General features: G+C 34.0%; 1 protein-coding gene across 21 annotated transcripts in view; it reads right to left on the reverse strand.

The window, feature by feature from the left end:
• The window catches only part of SOX5 (SRY-box transcription factor 5), a 944197-nt gene that overhangs the window by 423305 nt on the left and 497775 nt on the right, over positions 1-23117 (reverse strand). For 2 of the 21 annotated variants that reach the window (XM_081058277.1, XM_081058263.1), the window contains one exon: positions 287-329. The exons of the other annotated variants lie outside the window; for them this stretch is intronic. The gene's annotated coding sequence lies outside the window, so the exon portion shown is untranslated. The remainder of the gene's footprint in view (positions 1-286; positions 330-23117) is intronic. 21 annotated transcript variants of the gene reach the window in all.

Here is a 23117-nt window from a genome sequence, read left to right on the forward strand (position 1 = left end):
GCTTGGTCTCGCAACACCTATAATAACACATTTAGTTAACAATGAGACATTCTCTCCTATTATCTTCAGGTAGAATATTACTTTAGAAAATTTGCACAGAAACTGATGTGACACACAAAACAGATTACTTCCCTAATCAATTTACTAGTTTGAACATATTTATAGACATTGTTTCAAAGTCAAATTATGTAAATACACATATTACTAAAATTCAAGATTTAATATACTATTTGCAATGCAGCCATAAATGACGTTTTATATATGAATTATTAAAATAACAACTTACCCAGAACTTTAATATATTTTCTTTATCTATTCCATAAATGAATCTAATTTTCAAAAAAAAAACAAACAAATTTCCATGAGTTCTTTCTCATTGTCTAGTAATCATTCTGTAGATTGTTAACAAAAAATTTATCTCTGCAGTTGAAATGTAATGGCTGTGTGTGATGTCAGAGGAATAGTAAATTGGGGGAGGAGGGTTATCACTTTGGGAGGGATATAAATGATAAATGTCTAACTATTGCATTGTTTTGTACACAAGAAACTAATAAAAATAATTGTCTCTAGAATATTTAAGAATACAGGTATGGATGACCATTCAAATATATACATTTTTTCATAATTTCTTGTTTAAAGTCTAAATTGTATAACACAGTAACCATTTAGACCCCAAAAGGAAAAGAGAGTCTCCTTTCATTATATAACGTTTCTCAAAGCCAAAGTGAACTTTCTCTGGTCCACTGAAAATTGGTGAAGTAACTCTATATCACAACCATAAAAGCATACGTGACAAGAGAGACAACTCCATCCTGGTAACACTTCTATTGAATCACTTTGTACAGGAGGATGTGGAAAAAAGACATAGGATAACAAGGTTATTATAATATCTTAGTTCTCATTCTTCTCCTTTCTGTCCCTTCCTTAACAATGGGCATACTGACAATTAAACCTAGGCAGAGGATTGCCACAATTCTACAAATAGTTACTACATTCTAGTGCTGGACTTTCAATACTCAAAATTTGTGATAATCTATACTCTGGTCCATAGGATAGCTATCTCATCAATGTGGAATTAAAACAGCATAAGGCACTTCACATTTATTGACACATTTCAAATCAATAAATATAGTAAGATCAATTAAATACTGAATGTGTCTTAACAAACTAACTTCACAGTGACACCAATGCATATTTCAAATCACTTCCTTTTAAATACAATGAATAAGCTATATTAAAGAATAGAACTGTGGTAAATCAGAGCTCTAATGCTAAAAAAAAAGAAAAAAGAAAAAACAGCTAAAAAACCCCAGAAACCTACATACATATTTCACTATTTACCTTTTTTTAATTAAAGTTTATTGGGGTGACAATTGTTATTAAAATTATATAGATTTCAGGTGTACAATTCTGTATTACACCATCTATAAATCCCATTGTGTGTTCACCACCCAGAATCAGTTCTCATTCCATCACCATATATTTGATCCCCCTTACCCTCATCTACCACCTCCCTCACCTCTTACCCTCTGGTAACCACTAAACTATTGTCTGTGTCTATGAGTTTTAGTTTCTCATTTGTTTGTCTTGTTCTTTCGTTGTTTTTGATTTATATACCACATATCAGTGACATCATAGGGTTCTCTGCTTTTTCTGTCTGACTTATTTCGCTTAGCATTATACTTTCAACATCTATCCATGTTGTCACAAGTGGTCCTATTTCATCATTTCTTACCGCCGAATAGTATTCCATTGTGTATATATACCACAATTTCTTTATCCATTCATCTATAGAAGGACATTTTGGTTGTTTCCATGTCTTGGTCACCGTAAATAAAGCTGCAATGAACATTGGAGCACACGTGTCTTTATGTATAAATGTTTTCAGATTTTTGGGGTAGATACCCAGGAGAGGGATTGCTGGGTCATATGGTAATTCTATTCGTAATTTTTTGAGGAACCTCCACACTGCCTTCCATAGTGGCTGCACCAGTCTGCATTCCCACCAACAGTGTATGAGGATTCCTTTTTCTCCACAGCCTCTCCAACACTTGTTGCTATTTGTCTTGTTGATGATAGCCATTCTAACTGGGGTGAGGTGATATCTCATTGTGGTTTTCATTTGCATTTCTCTGATGAGAATTGAGAAGTCAGAAATATAACCACATAAATATGGACAGATAATTTCTGACAAAGAAGCTGAAAACATGCAATGGAGGAAAGACAGCCTCTTCAATAAATGGTGCTGGGAGAATTGGAAAGCCACGTGCAAAAGAATGAAACTGGACTGCTATCTGTCACCATGTACCAAAATTAATTCAAAATGGATCAAGGACTTAAGCATAAGACCTGAGACAACAAACTGCACAGAAGAAAACATAGGTACTACACTTATGGACCTTGGGTTCAAAGAGCATTTTATGAATTTGACTCCAAAGGCAATGGAAGTAAAAGCTAAAATAAATGAATGGGGCTATATGAAACTTAAAAGCTTCTGCACAGCAAAAGAAACCATCGACAAAATAAAGAGGCAACCAACCGAATGGGAGAAGATTTTTGCAAACAGTGACTCCGATAAGGGGCTAATACCCCAAATATACAAGGAACTCATGCAACTGAAATACAAAAAAACAAACAACTCAGTTGAAAAACGGGCAGAGGACCTGAAGAGACATTTCTCCAAAGAGGACATACAAATGGCAAATAGACATATGAAAAAATGCTCAACATCACTGTTTACCTTTAATCTAGTTCAAGAATATTCAAGGAGATTTAGTCCCCAGATACAATGTTTATTTTTTTCATATGGAGCAGCAAATCAAGTCAATACTGTCAAATCAGACAAGACTCTAAATTGTCATCATAACAACTTCATCTCAGACTGTCAATGTACCACATATTTTTTCCCAGATACCTCAGTGGTCCAGACTCAATAATCTTTCCCTTTATAACCCCCAGTCTACTCCCTCATTGTCCCAAAGCCACAAGGGATTCAAAATGAGAAAGTGTTTTTCAGAGATCTTTTAGTAAAAAAAAAAAAAAAAAAAAATTCATTTAAGTTATTAATTGAAGTAAAAAGAGTGAAAGAAAAATTAAGAGACAAATACATAAAAGAGTGTTTCTGAAAGGATACAGCATAAAGAGGGAATCTGAAATGAATAACATATGGGAATAATGAAATAAGTGATGTAGTAAAGAGAGGACATTTTAAAGCCAAATGAAGAAAGAATAGCCATAATGAACAAAAGGAATTAATATAGGATGAAAGGGGGTTGCCAGTAGAAGGAGAGAGATCTGTAAATTAAATAAATAATGAGATTTTTTTCCTGATAAGCTAATACATCCACATTTATGGTCACTGATGAGGTTTAGTAGAAAATTGTTCACTCCTTCATAGATAGATATGGAAAAGTTGGAGTGAGCATTTTTGAACTGATGGTCTAATATAAGAAAACAAGCTGTTATTGTATACATCTCTGTAGATGCTCATGATTTGATGGACAAATTTCAAGAACAATTGGACAACAAAGTGACATAAATCCCACAGTATAAAAATGTATCATTACCTACAGTATGTCCAGAACCAATCTGGATGAAGGATGATTATGGTTTGACCTGAGATCTGTCAAGTCTATTCTCTTCCAAGGAGTCCCTGGTGCTTCCAAGCACAGTCCCTGCTGGGGATACAGTATAGGCTCCAAAATGAACAGAATGTTATAAACTAACAAGATTTGTAAATGTCTTTTCTTGGCAAATTTGACAACAATTAGTGTCTATTAGGTTTTTATTAGCCACATAGTAAATTAAACAGAGGACATGATATTTAAATATATACATTTAACGTTTACAAAGAAAGATTATGAATATAAACACTGATTGCAAAATAAATGCTGGCGGGGGGTGGGGGGAGAGGGAGAAGGAAAGGGAGAGGGAGAGAGACAGAGAGAGAGAGAGAGAGAGAGAGAGAGAGAGAGAGAGAGAGAGAGAGAGAGAGAGATCTTTATTAGCCCACCTGAACCAACTCAGACCAAATCTGCAATATAAATATATACTCTAATGAATCCAGGGGTGGGCATTTTACCTCTTAAAAAAATCTCTATTCCAAATATGTCTCTTCATGTTCTCCATCTAGCTCCATGTCTAGGAACCATAACAACTTGTTTGGAACACTATAATAGTCTCTTATTTTGTCTATTCTTATCCATTGATGCTCCACCTCCAATGTTTATCCAGAATTACTTGTTAAAACTGAATCTGACCATGTCATCCAGGATCACATGCACCATGATAAGAGCCTACAAGGTGAAATATGGTTCTCCCCCTCTACCTCTAGTCTGAACTTGTACCATGCTCTCTCTTACTCTATGCAACAGTCATACGAGTTTTTAAATTCAGCAAAATCCTCCTACCATGGGATTTTTGAAAATATTATCTTCTCTATTTGGAAAGATCTTCCTGCCCTCTCATTGCCTAATAAACTCCTTGAAGGTTTCAAATATCACTCAGACAAGCCTTCCGGTAGCTCTTCCCAACAGAGCCAGGACTCTGAAACTGCTTCATAGCACACTGCTACAAGTGCATTTTATTAGATTGTACAATTATATGATTAATATATATACTCTCCACAAACTGAATGTTCCACGAATGAAGGGAAGATCACTCTTTTGTTTCATAATTGTGTTTCTAGGGCTAGTAGAGGACCTCGCACATATTAAATACACAAGAAATATTACTGAATGCCTGAATAAATGAACAAATAAATGAGATGATGCATTCACTATCTTCCTCAACTTTATGGTTTGATAACATATGCTTTCCAGCATAAATAGTCAAAGAGTAATCACGTTCAAGACCTGTTCTCATCCCTTTAAAAAACAAATTCTTTTCCTGTGACTTTCTTTTTTCTTTTTTTTTCTTTTTAATTTATTGGGGTGACAATTGTTAGTGAAATTACATAGATTTCAGGTGTACAATTATGTATTACATCATCTATAAATCCCATTGTGTGTTCACCACCCAGAGTCAGTTCTCCTTCCATCACCATATATTTGATCCCCCTTACCCTCATCTACCACCCCCCTAGTAACCACTAAACTATTGTCTGTGTCTATGAGTTCTTGTTTGTCTTGTTCTTTGGTTGTTTTTGGTTTATATACCACATATCAGTGAAATCATAGGGTTCTCTGCTTTTTCTGTCTGACGTATTTCGCTTAGCATTATACTCTCAAGATCCATCCATGTTGTCACAAATGTTCCTATATCATCTTTTCTTACCGCTGAATAGTATTCCATTGTGTATATATACCACAATTTCTTTATCCATTCATCTATCGAAGAACATTTTGGTTGTTTCCATGTCTTGGCCACTGTAAACAAAGCTGCAATGAACATTGGAGCACATGTGTCTTTATGTATAAATGTTTTCAGATCTTTTTGGTAGATACCCAGGAGAGGGATTGCTGGGTCATATGGTAATTCTATTCATAATTTTTTGAGGAACCTCCACACTGCCTTCCATAATGGCTGTACCACTCTGCATTCCTACCAACAGTGTATGAGGATTCCTTTTTCTCCACAGCCTCTCCAACACTTGTTACTATTTGTCTTGTTGATGATAGCCATTCTAACTGGGGTGAGGTGATATCTCATAGTGGTTTCTGTGACTTTCAATGTGCTAAAAGTATTGGAAGTTAAATAGAGACCATTCTAAAACCATCCTCTTCAAACAGACAAAATAACAAAAACAAAAACAAAAAAGTTTAGAAAAAAAGCTTATTTACATTAAGTACTCATTTAAAGTGATCTGTATTTGTGTGGTAGCAGAGTACTACAACTATAATGACAGAAGGAAAAAAAGATAATTTTTTTCTTCAAATATGAAAGAAAAACAGCAACGCTGACTACCTGAGTTCCAAAAGTGATCAGATCTTATTGAGAATTTCTTCTCATGAGGATAGTGGCAAGTAACTCAAAGGCTAATACTCTGCCCATAGTGGTTACACATTATTCATCTAATAAAATTTTCCAGGTATGACTATTAAGGTGGGTGTTTTCCTTATATTTGGTTAAGTTTGCTTTTAATAGATAATAATGTATTTTTTAAATGTTTTTATGTAACTTTATTTCAAAAATACATGTGTTTTCATGGTGTTAAAGGCAAACCTACAAGAGTAGTTTTTTAGAGAAGTCTAACTTCTACCCCTGCCTATATCTCTCCCCCCATACAAAATTGCTAAATATGATTTTCCTTTGATTTTTAAGTAAAGGGGATATCTAGATCTATCTTTAGATAACTCAATATATTTTTTCCTTTCTCTTAGATACATGGTGGCATACTATACAAAAATTTCTCTATCTTGCTTCTGCTTTTTCTGTACTTAACAATACATACATGAAATATAATCATATAAAATACACACACACACACATATATATATATATATATATATATACATATAATATATGCATTTAATTGTAGATATTTTAATAGATATGTAGTGATATACCAATGTGGTTTTAATCTCCATATTACTAATGGGTAATAATATTAACCATCTTTTCATGTGCTTATCTGCCATCTTTTTTATTTGATTGTGTGTGTTCTAAATATTTTGCCCATATTTTTAATTCAATTATTTATATTTCTATTGAGTGTTTTTACATACAAAATGCTCTTGATAATTAATATATAATATAACTTAATATACTTGAAGATAAGTATATATTTATGAAACCATCATCACAATCTATATCATAATCCTATATAGCACCTCCAAAAGTTTCTTCCCTCTCTCTTATTTATTAGGAATATTATTATTTTTATAATAAGAACACATAACATAAGATCTACCCTCTTAAAAAATATTAAGCATATAGTACATTATTAACTATAGGTACTATGCTGTACACAAGATCTCTAGGACTTGTTCACATTGTGTAACTAAAACAAAAATGTAACTGCATATTTCAATAGCAGGTTAAACCCCTGTGTGGAACCAAGTCCAATGTGAAGTTTTCAACCATGAAAGTTCTTGTAGTATGTCATATCTTAGGGTTTATGGTACCCACATATACGAAATATATGACTATAAATACAGAGAGAAGTTTAATTTATTTTGGTTATTAGAATGACTCTATTTAATTCAATAAAGATAGACCTGAATTATTTGTTGTTTGGATAAAATAAAAAAGTTCAAGACAAATTCAGGACATTAAATTATATCATGTAACATGTAGTAGAAGACGTTGTTGTACTGAGAAAAGACCATTGAACTTAAATTCCAGAGACTTGAAATCTAATCCAGGGATTGTTCTATAATTTTCGTTTAAAATTTGAAGAAGAGTGAAAAGAAGCTGAACATTACTAGTCGTTAGGGGAATGTAAATCAAAACTACAATGAGATACTGCTTCACACCCTCTAGGATGAGCATAGCAATTTTAAAAAATGGAAAATAAGTGTTGGTGAGGATGTGGAGAAATTGGAACTCTCATACATTGCTGATGATAATGTAATAAACTGGTGGAGCAGTCACAGGACACAGTTTGGTGGTTTCTCAGAAAAGTTAAATATAGAATCATCCAGCAATCCTACTCCCGGGTATATGTTCCAAAGAACTGAAAACAAATACTCAAATAAATATCTGTACACAAATGTTCACAGTAGCATTACTCACAATAGTCACACACACACAATGTGTGTGTGTGTGTGGTATATATATATATATATATATATATATATATATATATATATATATACATATATATGTATGTATATATATATGATATATGGCACAAGGTATACATATATGTACACACATATACATACACACACACATATATATACCCCCACAAACACACATACGAATACTACTTAGCCATAAAAAAGGAATAAAGTAATAACACATTTACCACATGAATGGGTCTTAAAAGCATTAAGTGAAAGAAGTCAGACACAAAAGGTTACATGCTGTATGATTATATTTATATGAAATATCAAGAATAGGCAAAACCATAGGACAGAAAGCAGATTTCTGGTTACTAGGGGCTGGTGGAATGGGAGAATAGAGAGTGACTACTTAACGGGTACAGAGTTTCTTTTGGGGTGATGAAAATGATTTGAGCTATGTGGAAGTCATGGTTGCACAAAACTGTGAATGACTATGCTTCTGAATTGTGTACTTTGAGATGGTTAATTTTTTGTTAAATAAATTTCAACAAAAAATAATTGAAGAAGATCTTTCCTAAATGGCCAAGTAAAGAGCTCAGCAATTCTTCTTCATACAAGGCAACAATAAAACTGTATAAAATTGCCAAAATCAACCATTTCAGAGCTCTGAAAATTGACCAGAGGTGTACAAAAATGTACTGAAATGTTTATTCAAGAAAAACTACTAAACCTCAAGAAAACAATGGGAGTCTTTGTAGCATTTTATCCTGGGGTTGCTTCCACACTCTTATTGCTGTATTTCTACCAGGGCATGGCAAGCTTTAAGAAACATCACCTTTCCTGCCACACAGAGAAAAATTGCTTTGGAGCAGAAATTTAAAAGGCTTATAACCTGAGGTGTTGTCGAAACCAACAATCTCTGTGGTAAACAATCAGGGAAGGCCAACATCATAACTTGTATGAGATTGCAATACTGGTTGCGGTAAACAACAGACCTGCAAACAATCAGAAATTTTATGAGGAGATCCAGTGAAAGAGATAGCCAGTGTAGGCCTTGGTATACTTCCACAGAACCTTGGGGATCTGGAAGGCTGTAAACATGACTGAGAAATCATGTAGATAGCCCTAGCAATTTACTCATGCTTATCTGAATGTCTGGCCTTGCACATGCAGAATGTAAAAGGTGGGGCAGGTTTATAAACTGCCTGAATTTTGTGTTTCTCAACTCACACACAATCCATTGACAAAGAGTGGAAGACTTACTGGCTCAAGATATTTAAGCAAAACCAATCATTGTCTGACCACTACATTGATCCAGGAGAAAGCCAGACTTAAAAAAAATAAATAAATAAATAAGAAAAAAAGAAAGAAAAAAAAGGTTAAATAAATTAAAAATACAGTAAGTGACATTAATGATGTATATTGAGGGTGAGATAAAATCCACAAAAATTAGTCCAGGGTGATTACTAAACAAATTAACAGTACCAGCAACAACTCTCAGTGGTGGGGGGAGGAGTGGATTGAACCAAGAATTACTATAATATGCATATATTATCAAATTATCTAGTTTTCAACAATCAAATAGCTAGATATGCACAGAAATAGGAAATTGTAACCCACACACTGGGGAAAAAGAAAAACAAAGAAAACATTTAATAGAAACTCTTTGAGGAGACCCAGATGTAGAACTTGGCAGAAAAAACTTCAAAACAACTGCTATAATTATGTTCAAAATATTAAAAGAAACCATGTTTCAGAAGGAAGAAAAGTATGGCAACAATGACCCATCAAATATAGAATATCCAACAAAATGTTAAATTCTTTTAATGAAAATTTTAGAGTTGGAAAAATATAGTAAGTGAAATGAAAAATTCATTAGAGGGATTTAATAGTATATTTGAGTATTCAGAAGCAAGAATCAGCTAATTTAAAAGAGGATCAATAAATATTATTTAATCTTAAGGAGAAAGGAGAGAAACAAAATTGAATAAATATGAGCAATGCCTAAGAGACCTGTGGGGAAACTTCAAGTACACCAATATATAAATACTGGGAGTCCCAGGGGGAAAAAAGACAGAGGGAGAGAAAGACAGGAGCTGAAACCATTTCTCCCATTATTAGGAGAAATAATGGCCATAAACATGGAAAATTTGCCAGAAAACATAAATTACATAAACACGAAGTTCAAAACCTCAGTAAAATAAACAAAACATATCCATATCTAGAAACATAATGGTCAAGCTATTAAAAGCTAAAAAACAATAGAACATTTAAAAAGCAGTGAAGGAAAAATGACTCATCATATACAAGGAAACCACACTAAATATAACAGAAGAATTCCCAAAGAAAACAATAGAGGCCAGAATGCAGTGGATAGGATATTAATATAAGTAAATACACAACTCTGTGTGTGTGTGTGTGTGTGTGTGCGCGTGTGCACGCACATGTGCCTGCACATCTTTGCTTTTCTTAAGTGATTTAAAAGAAACTGTACAAAACAGTAATTGTAATACTATACTATAATCAAAATGGTAAGGGGAAAAAATCCTGTCAACTGAGAATTTTATAAACAGCAAAACTATCCTTCAAAAAATGAAAAAGAAATACAAATATTTCCAGATGAACAAAGAATGAGACAACTAATTACTAGTATATATTCCTTACAAGATATACTAAAGAAAGTCCTTGGGGCTGAAAGCAAATGACACCAAATGGTAACTTGATTCCACATAAATAAAGAGCACTGTAAAGACAGTATAGTCATGTTGTTTTTTTCTTATTATTAAATCTTTTAAAGAGATTTTTATAAAAGACAATTTCATAGAACAATAATTATAAAATAATTGTAAAAATTATTGTTTCATAGTATATGAAAATTATATTAATGTGGAGACAATTAAGCTATAATGGAGCAAGAAAATGAAAGCAGATAAGCAGATGGTAACTAAAATACACAGAAAGAAATGAAGAGCAACAGAAAAGGTAAATATGTAAACTGATATGAATAATTTAAAATACATTTTGTCCTTTTTTTCTTTAAGATTGAATGAATCAATAATTTTATAATTGATTACATGACATAGATACATAATGCATATTGTAATAATACCGTGTTTCCCAAAAAATAAGACCTAGCCAAACCTTTAGCTTGAATGTGTTTTCTGGAGCAAAAATTAATATAAGACCCAGTCTTATTTTACTATAAAACCCAGTCTAATACAATATAATATAATATAATTAATATAATATAATATATAATACCAGGTCTTATATTAATTTTGCTCCAAAAGATGCATTAGTACTGATGGCCCAGCAAGGGCTCATATTCTGGGAAACAGGGAAGAACAAGGATGAGGAAGAAATGAACTGTACTTGAATAAAATCTCTATATTTTATAAGAAGTAGGCTAGTATTAATCTGAACTGGACTGCGATCATTTCAAATGCATAACATAATCACCACAACAACAATAAAATATAGAAAAAATACATATACTATATGTATACAAAAGAATTTTATAATACACTAGAAAATGCGTATTTATCACATAGAAGGAAATAAAGGAGGAAAAGAAGAACAAAATACATAAGATATATAGAAAACAAATGGTAAAATGGCAGTATATATATATATATACTATATATAATAGTATATAACTATTATATTATAGTTATATAATAACTATAATAACGGCATTAAATTTAAATTCATTAAACACTACAATCAAAAAGTAGATATTGTAATGTGGTATTTTAAAATAAGATTGAATTACATACTGTCTACAAGAGACACACTTTAGATTCAAAGACACAAATAGGTTGAAAGCAAAAAGATGGAAAAGTAGACCATGCAAACAGAAATCATAAGAGAGTCAGACAGAAATTAGCAGGAATATAGAAGACTTGAACAATACTATAAAACAGTTTCCCTAACTGATATCTACAGATAACTTCTCCCAGTACAATGCACATTCTTATCAAGTGCACATGAAACATTCTCCTTAATACACCATATAGCCATTTAAAAAGTCTTAATGATTTTTAAAAATTTGAAATTTTACAAAGCATGTGCCCTGACCAAAATGGACTTAACTTAGAAATCAAGAACAGGAAGAAATTTAGGAAATCAACAAATATTTGGAAATTAATAACACATTTCTAAATAAACCATAGACCAAAGAAGAAATCATAGAGGAAATCAGAAAATGGTATGAACTAAATGAAACAATAAACAAACAAACAAACAAACAAACAAATAAATAAAATGTATGGGATACCACCAAAATAGCACGTAGGAAAATTTTATACCTTTACTTTCCATCTTTAGAAAGTACAAAAAGAACAAACAATCTCAAAGCAAGCAGAAGGCAAGATACAATAAATATAAGAGTGGAGGTCAGCAAAATAGAGAACAGAAAAAAACAAGAGAGAAAAACCAGTGAACCCTAAGTTGGTTCTTTAAAAAGATCAATAAAAAGGCAAGACTGTAGCTAGAGTGAATGAGAAAAAAAAAAAAAGTGAGAAACCACATATTACCAAAATCAGAAACGAAAATGGAAATATCACTACTGGTTTTATAGAAACTCGGTGTTATAAAGGCAATTCAATCAAAAACTTAACGTCAAAAAATCAAACACTTAGAAAAAAATGTACAAATTTCTAAAAAGACACAAAATATCAAATATGACTCAAGAAGAAAAAGAAAAATCTGAATAGACCTATAATTATTAAAATTTTGAATTAGTAATTAATTTAAAATATTCCCACAAAGAAAAACTCAGTACCTTGATGGTAAATTCTATTTTCTAGAGAGTAAATGATATCAATCCTTCCCAAATTCTTCCAAAAAATAGAGAAGGAGGGAGAATCAATTAGTAATCTATTTGTTGAAGCCAATATTACCCTGGTTCCAAAGCCAGACAAATGCATTTCAAGAAAAGAAAACAACAAACCAATATTCATCTTATATAAAGAGACAAAACTGCTCAACAATATATTTGCAAACTGACCCAGTAATACGTATAAAGAATCACATACCGTCACAAGTGGAATTTATGCCACAAATCCAAGGGTGGTTTAATAACTGAACATCAATTACTGTAATACACCATATTAGCGGAATAAAAAACAAAAATATACATGACCATCACAATGATGCAGAAAAATAAATTGACTAAATCCAGCAACTGTTCATGATAAAAATTCCCAACCAACAAGGAATAGAGGGAAACTTTCTCTACATTGAAAAAGGCATCTGCAAAAAACCTACAGTTAATATTACTTAATAGTGAAAAATTGAATGTCATCTCTCTAAGACAAGGAACAAAATTAGAGATATCTGCTCTCAAGATTTCCAGTTAACATCGTATTGGAGGTTCTAGCCAGTGCAATGAGTTAAGATAAATAAATAAAGGCCATTCATATTGGAAAGCAGGAAGTAAAACAGTCTTTATCCACAGATTATTTGATCATATATAGATACAGAAAATCTGAAGAAGTTTGCAAAAACTGCAAAAATAATGAAAAAGTTTAGCAAGACTGCTGAGTAAAAGATCAATATACAAAAATCAAATATATTTGTACACACTAGCAATGAAACATCTAAAATGAAATTAAGAAAATAGTTTTATTCACAATAGCATCAAAAAATAAAATATTAAGGAATAACTTTAACAAAAGAAGTGCAAGACACATGTTGAAACCTACCAAATATCACTGGAAGAAATAATAGAACTAAAAAAATGGAGACATTCCATGTTCACAGATTGGAAAGTTCAACATACTAAAATGGAAACTCTCCCTCAATTTATCTATACATTAAACACAATCCCTATAAAATGCCAGCAGGCTCTTTTCCAGAAATTTACAAGCTGATTTTACAGTTTATATGGTAATGTAGAGGACATAGATTAGCAGAAACAACTGAAAAAGAAGAACAAAGTGGAGGAACACATTTTTTCAGTAAAATATTCAGGTTCTCTTCCTCACTGCTAAATATCAAATTTATGCTGAAGATGCAATCTTTTTGGTCACATCTAGCCACATTCTAAGGCAAGGTGCATGTGAAGCCTGCTTCTGTTTTTGCATATGCAATCCCCTCTGTTACGGCATGCAATTTCAGAATTAGTATGATATCTTCATAGCTCATCCCTTCACTTCGCTAAGTACTCTGGTCAGTTGTCACCCGGAGATAGACAGATTTCTCTATCTATAATAGGCCTTCTATCCTCTCTCATTCCCTTGACATATCTTTTCCTCATTACATTTCTTTAAAGTCTATTATGCAATGACAGAAATTATTATGGGAAAGTATCTGGCATATATTAGGATCTCAGTAAATATTTGTTGAATTAATGAATCATGTCACAGATACAGCTATTACCACGAACAACAGATTTTTTTTTTAATTATAAAATACAGAGCAGCTAAACATAAGCAAGAATGTACATTTGTTTCACTAGCTATAACATAAATTATCAAAGGTTGGAAAGATTTACTATATATTTATCTCAGAAAACTGTCCAATGGGACCAAATATGGAGGGGAAAAGTCCCCTAAATGGTGCATGAGCCCTCTATTTTCATCTGAAATAGTTTTGTATTGACATCTATTCTGGATTCTCTCCTTTGGCTAGGTTTATCATCGGCTTATTTAAATAGGTCATTGATGCCAAAGTCCTTTGTAGTAATCATCAATAAAAAAGAATTATTATCCTCAGGCAGTCAGTGAATAGGAAAGCTTTTGTCAGAGCATCCTATCGTCACCGTTGTACACATGAAGAGAATCCCCCTCTTTTTATTAAGAGTATAACAGAAAGAGTATTAAAATAAAGAGTCTTGAAACGGAAGGTAAGAGAACTATTTTCATATATTATCTTGTCAATGGTTTAATAATTAAGCCATGTTAATAGGTGTTCACAGAACAAAAAAAACTGGAAAAAGTAGTGGCAAAATGCTTTCCCTATTGTTCTTACTTGTGGAGTCAATCTCATTATCATGTACTGGTTTCTCACTGTCCCTTCTATTATTGCTTTTTAAGGGAGTGTGTGTGTGTGTGTGTGTGTGTGTGTGTGTGTGTGTGTGTGTGTGAAAAGAGAGAGAGAGAGAGAGAGAGAGAGAGAGAGAGAGAGAGAGAGAGGTTTGGTAGGGGAAAGTGAACATAATAAGTTCCTGAGTTCCTTCCTCTTCTTTCTCTTGAGAATTGGCTGCTTGCAGAGATCACAAGTCCTGAGTGGTTCTGTCCCTGTGGGAGAAGGCCTGTCCCTATTCACACCTACAACTGAGTGGGTAATTCTGCCTACTTCTGGCACTCAGTATTAGCAAGACTCCCTGTCCACAGTCTCTGATACCACCTTTATGTAATGAAGGTAACCTTTTAGCCTTCATCTGTCTTATTCTTTTGTATAATGGTTGGTTTTCAAAAAAGTCAGACAGAGAAGATCTTTTTATTAGGCTTCCTCAAACAACTCCAAATAGGTCTTAACTGACTAGCATTAATATCTTCACTAAAAAAAAAACAAAAAAAAACAAACACACACACACACACACACACACACACACACACACACACACAAAGAAACAAACAAAAATGGAGGCAGTGAGAATTAGGGAGTACTTAAGTCCCCAATGTTGGATATTTTAAAATTATTTTATATGTCAGTTTCCTTAGTTACTAAATGGTCTTGCAAAGTCTTCCTAATTAAATTTAAGGAATGAGTTAAGAGAGAAGATATCTTTTCTTGGTTTAAACACCTTCAATATTTTTAAGTATAGCTAGCTATCACTCACTAAACTGTAAATGATTGTGGAGAGGAATGACTATAGAGACCAGAAAATGTCTGAAATAAGAGACTAAGATTGCTCTTTTTCCAGTCTACTCATTTAGGGACAGTTTGATCCAAACCATTTGAGATGACAGGAACAACAACAAAAAAAAAAAAACACAAAAAATGAATGAAAAATTGATGAAGCTTCTTTTACCAAAATACTTTTTAAGGATTTTCGGCGCACATTTTCTAGAATATTATGCCCAATAAACGACTATTCTAATATAAAGGACCCATAGTATCAATTATTATCACTGTCAATCAGAAATGAAAGCATTCTACAATGGGCCTTGACAGAACCGACTATTATGATTGTTTCTGCAACGTTTGAAATATGTAAATGAAGACACTTCAAGAAGATTTTGACACAACAGGTTTAACAGATAGGGCCTAATTATGTCAGTCAGTGGAATTCAATTACCAGGAGGAATAGATGGACATCCTAGGTGCAGAGCTTGGATTAAATCTGTACATCTATTCTTAAGATCCAGTTCCAAATAAAAAAGATAGTCAAGATTTCAATTCCCTAAGATTCTTTTTAAGGGATTATAACCCTCCACTTTAATATTAACTAGAAAAATAAGCAGTCTACTAAAAATCATATCATTTTCAAGAGGATAATTTAAAAATTCAAATTTTGAATAAATTGCAGGTAAATGTCTGTGTTTTTAAAGAATACCCCACCCCCCCAATTCCCAAAAGTCAGATATAGCTAAAACTTAACTGGGAGGACAGCAGCTACCTAGTCTCCAAAGATGGTCCTCAATGAAACCTGCTTTCTGGTATTCACAATACTGTGATCTCCCTGCCCTTAATCTGGGCGGGCCCTGTGATTTGCATTTTGGCCAACAGAATGCAGCAGAAGTGATGTTGCCTGACTTCCAAGGCTAGGTCATAATAAATCTTGCAGCCTCCACCTAGGTCTCCTGAAATACTCACTCTGGAGGAAGCCAGCTGTCATCTAAGAGACTGCCATGCTTTGTAAGAGCTAGCATGTGGAGAGACTGCATGGAGGGAGAACAATGCTATGCCTCCTACTGTTCCAGCCTCCCCAGCTGTGATACCAGACATATAAGTAAAGGAATTATCTAGGATATCCAGCCAGTCAGGCCATCAGATGAAGCCAGCCCCAGCTGTGATCTGACTGCCACTACATGAATGACCCCAAGTGAAAATCATCCATCTCCACCCAATCAAATCTCAGGACCAGGAGAGGTAATAATGAATTAGAGGTGTAAGTCTCTAAGTTTTGGGTGGGCAGTATTGCAGCTACAGAAGACCAGAATGGAAATGTAGAGTGGAAAGACTAGGTAGGAATCAGGACACTTCTTTATTCTCAGGCTGACATTCACTCACTACTTGTGTGGTCTTAAATAAATCCCAATTTATCTGCATCTCTATATAGCTATAAAGTGAACAGACTAGACATGAGCTAGGTCAATTCGGAGGGCCACTAAATGTATTTATGTTATCTACAAATCACCTAGAATTTAAAGCAGCATTTTATGTACATATATTCAATTTGGGGGATGCCAGGGTCTATGCTTTTCAGATTTTCAAAGGGATACCAAACCCTAAGAAGAATTAATAAGATTAGAGATTCTCTAAAGCCTTCAGCTTGAAACTTCTATTATTCCATGAAAGCCAGAAAGAAAATGGATGCTGAAAGATAGGCTATTGTCGTTATTAAAAACCAAATAAATTGTTTATGTTTAAATTTTTATAAGCCAGAGGTATCAGGTTACATTTTCATTTAAAAATACTTAAAATATTTATTTGGTGAAAATGATATTGTGCTTCCACCCATCCCTAATACCCTCTCCCAAATATCTAACTAGAAAATTTTTCTAAATTAAGATACAAGTTTTGAAGAGTTGAGGAACAATGAGCAAAGTAGAAATTTGTTTCTGGAATTATTTTGTGGGTCTTTTGTTCTTCCAAAGAAGGTATCTTCCAATCTCTATCATGGTCCTCAATACGTGGTATCTTTTTTTTTTTTTTACCTTCATTCAACCATCCAAATCTAACCTCAGCTTTACATTCAGTGTACCACTGCAGAAACAGAAGAATTTTTCATGCACTTCCTCACAATAAAACAATTGTGGAAATAACACAATTTATTGAATAACTACTATGTGCCAGGAGTTATTCTACTTCTCATTACTCAAGACAGTTGTCAATGTTCTCAGAGTCAAAATAAGCTTATTACTTTTTGACCTCTATCCCTACTAGAATGTAGCTCCACAGGGGTAGTTATTTTTGTCAGTTTTGCTTACTGATGTACCCAAGGTGCCCCCTGGAATAATGCCTGGCACATTCAGGTTCTCAATAATATGTGTAAAACAAATGAATGACTGTGTGTGAGTGCTGGGAGAAATACGGCATATTGTACTGCATCCTGAGAGGTATGATCCCTATGAGAAAAAATGTTATACATAGGAACAAACACAGGAGGTAACCTCAATAGGTAATATAAGAAGTTAAACCAAAGAACAAACAACCAGCACCCAGGACAGTGGAAGGAAGAGGCCTTGCGCATTATATAAAAATTGTTATTAACAGTTGCTGTGCGTTTATTAAAGGATCTTTCTTTAGAAATTAGAATAATATTCTAAAATAGTAACTGGATTTCGATGACAAAGATGCTAGTGGACTAAATTCCAAATGACCTATAATTGTTAACTACTTTTTTCTTGTTTTAAAAAGTTAATATCTGATATATCAGAGGGGAAATCATAATAATTTAGCAATAATATAGCAATGAAGTACTGTATTTAGAAAATTGTTTATAATATGGTAGGTTTACGTACGCATAGACGAAAATGCTTGTAAGGAGAAATTAATCAAAATTTAAAAATAGAAAGCAACATTCCTTACAATGCACACGTGTACATACACACACGTGTATGCTCCTCCCCCCCCCCACACACACACACTCACATTCACCTCATCTAAATACAAAGGGAAACCATGGTGACTCATATCAACAGTATTTAATGGTTTCCTATTTTCTAAAGATTGGAAAATATTTTTTATTTTACCAACATTATTAATGAACACTTTGTAACTAAATTTCCTTATTTTTTCTTTCCATTGATTGTCTTTTTTCATTTCTCCAAAAGAAGAGGATTCCATCTTTTTGTTGTTTTTTGTTGTTGTTGTTGTTGTTAACAACTTTTATTTTGTTGAGTAGGGAAGAGATATTGACAGCTATGGCCCATTTTTAGAGCTGTTCCTTTGTGGTAACAACTCCTTTGTTGCTCATTCTTCTTGCTGTGCCTGCAACCTGATTCATGCCTGAGTTGATAGGAGATAAAATCACCTTCACACTGGAGGCACAGGTTAATGTAACTGTTCTAAAGTAACAATTAAGGATAAATAAACTGCAATAGGTGATGACTTTCACTTTGGATAAGCATGCATCAGCCCACCGATTATCTTGGTCAATTTTTTAAAATTATACATAAATTGAGAGTCTTTTTTAAAGAATGGGTATAACCATGGGACATTAGCCATTTGACTAAGAAAAATAGTGTGTTCTTCTATTAATTGGTGGTACAAGTGTGGAAAATAAAAGTTACACTGGTACTTCTTAGATCAGAATTACAGTTGAAAATAGTTCCTAGGGCTTACTTCCGTTTTTATTCACCAGCTAGAGAGGTTCATGTCTTTCTTAAACACACATCACTTTTCCTAACTTCCCAATATTTTGTGAGTAATTACATACGAATTGTTGTTTAAAAACTTGAAAAATTTTCCCAAAGTGCAAATTTCATCAGGAAAAAAACAGAAATGATAGATTTCTACATATTAATTTTCAAACGGACCCTTACGGGACAAGTTAATGTTTACTTTACTTTTACTTTAAGCAATTTTCTTCCATAGTGACACAGGCAACTAGAAAGGAGTATGCTTTCTTGCAAGACAGAATAAAGAAAAGTCACGTTCATAAGAGCAACTTCCAAGTCAACATCCAAAAGGAGTTTTCATTAGCCATGCTTTTCCACTCTGAGTCCAGAAGAAATTCAGGACAATGAAATTTCACATGACAAGGAAGTTATTTTCATACTGTCCACAATTTTCTGTCTAACTGATAAGAAGAACAATGTGAAGAATTGATGAAATGATGTATTGGAATTTTTTGAAACCCATAAAATAAAGAAGATAATTTTGAATTGAATGAGAACGTTTTGTAATCAATCCTTGAGTCACTCTGAACCAACTTTATAACTCCATGATCACAAAACTGTAGTCTTACAACGCTAGGCTTTGTGCTTGTCATTTAGGACTTAATAAATAGTAGCAGGCATTGCTAGATCTTGTCTGAGAAGCCTCCAAGGAACTCAGAATTGCTTTAGGATGAGAAATCAGCAGGTGGCACTCTTTCCTCTGCATCAGTTTGAACCACTTTTTCAGGGCAGAATATTAGAAGTGACTTCCTAAGGGGGGTAACCTAAGGTCTTGAGTGAGCAATAATAAGTCAGTAGTGAAAAAAAGAGACACTTACGCGGTAGAGAACTACAAAATCCTCCCTAAATCTATCAGATGGACACACTCTTATTCACTGTCTATTAACTCCAGTCATGTTGGTAAGTAGCTATTGCAATCTCACCTGGTGATAACTGCATTCCCATGCTTGATTAACGTATTGTGAGGGGGAAGAACCTGTCTTATCTAATGTGAACTAAAATACGTGTCTGCACATGCTGCATACTTTTCTCATTTTAATTTCTCTACCTTCTCAGCATATAATCAAAGCCTTTATAAAGAGATTAGCACCCATATGTGACTCTAGTAAGCGGAGAACAGGAATTGGATGAGGAAAGAGATACTGGAGTCCTTCTAGAAAGTGCTCTTTAATGCGCAAATACTTTCTGAACACAAAGCTATTCCGAGCAGTGTTGACTTATTTGCTACAACTACTTCTCTGTATAACTTGCAACTTACTAAAGTTCTTCATTATAAAAAGGTATTGGGATCATGTCCCCTCAAAGCTTAAAATTGCTTTATAAATTTAATGACAAAAGCTCAGATTCAGATAAGAAGAGACCATTTCGTTTGCCTGTTTAAAAGCTGATTTCTAAAACACATCTGCACATTTAGTCACTGCCATTGCCAAGAGAGCCTTGGTTTCACAAACTTCAGAAAGATGTTTCAGCTTCTAGTAATAACAGTGTGGTATTTGGTAATTGGTCCTTATACAGTAAAAGGTTACCAGGAGAAGAAGACTCTTGTTGAGGATTTGCCACAGTAAACTAATTTGTATCTTGTCTTATTTGAAGTACTCAGGGGTACATTGGAAAGCTTATCTGTTGTCCTGTAAAGGCTCAGAAAAATCAAGTACCATTTTGAGGGCTTAAATTTGGGATAAGAAGCAAGATTTTGTTTTTATTCATAAAATCTAATAAACTTTAGAATGAATTAGAATTGCATGAGTTTTAACTTTTTGATAGTTTTCTAAAACTGCTTATAAATCTATTTCATAGATTTCTAAGACTGCTTATAAATCCTCTGAGATGCATCCGTTGGAGTTGGCCAAATGCTATAACGGGAATAAGAAAGAGTACAGCTGCTCTAGAGGATTGGGTGGATGATAAGCATAGAAGCAATTTGGGTAGGTATCTTTTTTCCATTTGCAAATGAACAAGAGAGACGGGTAATATCCTTGGAAGAGGAGTGTTTATTAGCGTATATAGCATACTGAGAGCCCACAGTAACTTGTAGTTATTATAAGATTTACTTTCCTTATGTTAAGAATGGATCTTTGAAAGAGGATTGTTGAGGAGACATTTCATGGGTGTGAAGCACGGATTCCTCAGGACATTTTAAAAGAAGCTAGTTGCTCTGAGTTCATCAATGCATTTTATGACTAGAGAGCTCAGATAAGCCAACATTCCTCTCGTGGAGCCACCTTTCACTGTATGTCATCACACATAACCTGCCTGGATAACGACTCATTATGCATGATGGCATACCAACCAGGGAGAACATGCTGCCGAAAGCATTATGCTTATCAGAGGCTGTGGGTTTAGCCAATTCTCCTGAAGAAGCCCTGGGCTTTCTGAGCCATTTAGCCTGACTCTTTCAGCTTCTGTGCCATACTCAGTCCTTTCTCTGGTGACTATATAAGAGGCAGTAAACAGCCTGGCAACACTCATACATTATGTCTGAGCAACGTAAATGGCCACTCCATTTCAAAGACTTCAAAGTTTGATGTACAACACAAGCAACTGGTAGTGAGTAGTTAACAAGCCTCAACCTTGGGTTGATTCAATAGGTTTATTTTATTCATTGGAAAGTAAACTCATACCTGAAAATTTATATGTCACCACAATAAAACGGTAGGTTTTGGGAAAACCAATTGGAAAAAAAAGTAGAAAAGTCAAAGTCAACTTGCCTAGACAAAAATTGGAGCCATTCTTTGAGTCACTGACTATTTAGTACGAAATTAAAAATGACTCCTTAAACCCACAAGCTGAGGGCGTTGATCTTTAATATAGACTACAGAGTGTTGAGAAACACAGTATATTATTTCATTAAGTGCTTTTTGGGAGAAGGAGATTTAGAGGTAAAACTGCTGGCTTTGTGTGGCAAGGTCATGACCTTTGACAACTTTGGAGTTTATATCTCTTTCATCCTCTCATCCCCCTGAGATCCCTAACTTGCAGAGGAATCAGGCATCTAAGCCTGGGCTAGACAGAATCCAGCATTGTGTGAAGCTAGGTTCTCTCTCTCTCTCTCTTTCTCTGTCTCTCCTTCTCTCTCTCTCTCTCTCTCTCTCTCTCTCTCTCTCTCTCTCTCTCTCTCTCTCTCTTTTTTCCTCTAAACAAAACAGATCTGAACTGAGCCAAGGAAACAAAAATGTATTGTTCCTCGCAGATGGAAGCGAGTGTCGCCTAGGTAACCAGATTAATCTCCTTTTTCTCTCCCTTCCTCTCTTGTAGTGCGGTAATCGGTGGGCTCTTTTCACAAAAAAGCCAGCCTCAAAGCTGGGGCTCTAACTAGGTTCCTAATTAGCTGCAATTTACAATGAAGACAACATGATGAGATAATAGAAATTTGCAAAATAATGACATACCTCAGCAAAATATTCCTCCTCCTAAGAACCATTTTTATACAAAAACAATAAAGAGGGCCCTTCTAAAGCAAAGCTGGAAAATGGTGGTGTATTATGTGACACAGAACATTATTGTTCGCCTCTTGTTCCCCCAATCAACAGCTTATTGTTTGGCATCTTAAATAAAAATGACTCAAATACAGGCCACATAATGATCTCCATTGCGCTAATACACTGTATATACTGAGTAGTCAAAAATGTGCGGGAGCCAATGCCAGTGGGGCTGATAAAGTAGCAGGGTCCAGGAAGGTAATTTACAATACAATGCAATAAGCATTATTACTGTTCTTAATCACACATATCTTTCTGATTCCTGTCAGGATGCACTCTGACATCAAAAAAGGGCACCCAAAAGGAGGACGGCTAGTTAATGAAATATGATGGATCACATTTGTTTTCATGTGGTGGTTAGCTCAAATGAAGCAGCCTCCAGACTGTTAGCCAACAGTATTCTCTTGTGTGACATCAAAGACTACTATTCAATGAGGGCAGAGGGAAAAAAAAATCAC

This window comes from Rhinolophus hipposideros, assembly GCF_964194185.1.
Source record: "Rhinolophus hipposideros genome assembly, chromosome: 9".
Classification (NCBI taxonomy): domain Eukaryota; kingdom Metazoa; phylum Chordata; class Mammalia; order Chiroptera; family Rhinolophidae; genus Rhinolophus; species Rhinolophus hipposideros.